This window comes from Euphorbia lathyris, chromosome 1 (genome assembly GCF_963576675.1).
Source record: "Euphorbia lathyris chromosome 1, ddEupLath1.1, whole genome shotgun sequence".
Taxonomy (NCBI): Eukaryota; Viridiplantae; Streptophyta; class Magnoliopsida; order Malpighiales; family Euphorbiaceae; genus Euphorbia; species Euphorbia lathyris.
The window spans coordinates 23,146,417-23,149,359 of NC_088910.1; the positions used below are offsets into that span (position 1 = coordinate 23,146,417).

At 30.2% G+C, this 2,943-nt stretch overlaps 1 non-coding gene across 1 annotated transcript; it reads left to right on the top strand.

Annotated features, from left to right (window-relative positions):
* TRNAL-CAA (transfer RNA leucine (anticodon CAA)) lies at positions 1–84 on the top strand. Its single transcript has one exon. It is a non-coding gene; the product is annotated as a tRNA-Leu (tRNA).
* The last annotated feature ends 2,859 nt before the right edge of the window (positions 85–2,943 follow it).

The window sequence follows — 2,943 nt, forward strand, 5'->3', positions numbered from 1 at the left end:
GTCAGGATGGCCGAGTGGTCTAAGGCGCCAGACTCAAGTTCTGGTCTTCGTGAGAGGGCGTGGGTTCAAATCCCACTTCTGACATTTTTTATTTTTTTCTTTTGTTTAATTCCAACACTTCTTCTCCCATTTACTCTAGCCTGTCAAGGTCTGATTAGTACTTTCACAAAACCATTATTTTATTTTATTCTTTTTTTATGTAAGGGTCAAATGTATTTTATCACACAAAACCTTTAGTTTATTTTTATTTTTTATTGATAAAGGGTCAAATGTATTTTATTGTTGATAAAAAAAAAAAAGTGATCAATTGAATTTTAGTAATTTAGATGCATACATTAAGTTTTTTATTAATTATTTTTTAACACATTCAACCTTTTTTATGTCTCAATTATTTATGTTGTTAAGTCACATGTAATATAATAGATGTTAGGATATATTCTAATAAATATACACACAAAAAAACATATAAACCGGTTAACATAAAAAATATGAAAACGCGAAAAACATATGAACAGGTTGGCACAAAAAAGAATGCAAAAGAAATGTGCAAAATGGTAAGATGTAAAAAAATGTAAAAAAAGAGCGGCCCGGTCGCATTACGCGTCCCCACTGAGCGAGGGTCCGGGGAGGGGTCCCACCACAAGGGTGTATTGGGGGCAAGCCTTCCCTTGCCAATGTAAAAAAATGTAAAAACGTGAAAAAATGTGAAAACACGAAAAATGGTAAAAACTTGATAAACATGAAAAACTATAAAAACACAAAAAAAAATATAGAAAAAACCATAAAAAAACACAAAAAAAAACGTGAAAAAAATATAGAAACCACGAAAACGTTAAAAATGTGAAAACCTGGAAAAATGTGACAAACAGGAAAACATGAAAAAAATGCAAAAAAAAAACTGTTAAAACACGAAAACATGTGAATACACAGGAAAAACGAAAACACGAAAATGTGAAAAACACAAAAAGTGAAAAAATACAAAAATGTGAAAAAAAAATTAATGTTAAAAATACGAAAACGTGACAAAATGCGCTTTTTTTATCGTTTTTTACGTTTTCGTGTTTTTGGCGTCTTCGCATTTTTTCACGTTTGTTCATGTTACCGTATTCTTCGCGTTTTGTCACGTTTTAATGTTCTTCTGCAGTTTTCTCGTTTTCGCAAAAAAAAATATAGAAAAAAACCATAAAAAACACACAAAAAAAACGTGAAAAAAATATAGAAAACACGAAAACGCTAAAAATGTGAAAACCTGGAAAAATGTGGCAAACAGGAAAACATGAAAAAAATGCAAAAAAAAACTGTTAAAACACGAAAACATGTGAATACACAGGAAAAACGAAAACATTAATTGTGAAAAACACAAAAGGTGAAAAAATACAAAAATGTGAAAAAAAAATTAATGTTAAAAATACGAAAACGTGACAAAATGCGTTTTTTACGTTTTCGTGTTTTTGGCGTCTTCGCATTTTTTCACGTTTTTTCGTGTTTTTCACGTTTGTTCATGTTACCGTATTCTTCGCGTTTTGTTACGTTTTAATGTTCTTTTGCATTTTTCTCGTTTTCGCATTTTCGTGTTCTTTCACGTTTTTGTATCTTTCGCATTTTGTCACTTTTACATGTTTTCCGTTTTAGTGTTTTTGCCTTTTATCACGTTTGTGTTGTTTTTTTTTATATTTTTCGCATTTTCATGTTTATCGTGTTTTTAATGTTGTCACGTTTTGGGTTTTCTACATTATCGCATTTTTGTATTTTTTAATGTTTTCGCGTTTTTCATATTTTTCGCATTTTTTCCATCCTCTAACGTTTTTGCCATCTTTCAAGTTTTTTTATATAAATTTTGGATTTGCCAAAATTTATAGAATTTGAGAAATTAGTTAGAGGATAATTTTGGAAACGTTTTTAGGTTGAATCAAGGAATTCATATTTTTTTTCACTTATACAATGTTTGAATATAAACCAACTCCACGATAACAAGAAATAGAAATTAATCGTTCGATGTCTGCGTAAATATGGAATATTGAATTCTTTGCGGGTTAGCTTGGTTCTAGTTGTATTTAGCTGTCTTACATGGGACTCGGGATATTCCTCACTCCATCAGCAACTACAGGTGAAAGCGGCACGGGGGTTAAGCGAACTCTCCTTATCCTTCTTACTCCTTAACCTTCTTACTCTTGATTCATTCACTTCTGCCGAGGCACAGCCAAAGCTGATAGTTTAGTCGAAATTCCGGCATCCATTTCTATAAAAATAGCTTTTCTATTTCTTCCATATTCCATGAACTAAACGAACCTAAATGGTTTCAAAATAATGACTAACCTTGTCAAATAATACCAATTAAGAAGTAAGCTCTTCACTAACAGAACCTTTTTTTTTTCCTTTTGTTAGGGTAAAACTAAAGTTTAGATATCAATTCAACTTTAAAATCAAAATCGGCAATATTTGACAAATTATACTAATATAATCAATTTTTATAGCTAAACATTTATCAATTTTACATTAATTTATTAAATATTGTTAACTTCAAAACTAAATGGATATCTAAATTAAAGTAGATATCTGAACTTTAATTTGAGCTAAACTGAACTTATATAACTTCAAGCATATAAAATAAGGATAGTCCAAATATGATCCGGTAATACCAGTTACAGTTTGAATTGGGCAACATGGAATTGGTCTTTCATTGAATAAATAATATAGATACTGGGTTCTCCCTACAAAAAGCCACGTAACAGGCAAAGTAATATTTTAAAAGTTTCATTAGCAACCACATAAATTTAGAATAGAAATATAGTGGGTCAGTTTAAAGCACATCAAGCACTGACTTAGCTAGGTGTTAAATTGACACTAATGATGGCATTTGATGGGGGTAAAGTATTTTCATGAAGTAGTTAAAATCCAACTGATCAACTTAGCAAATTCACGCAATACCTTATAGACAAAATA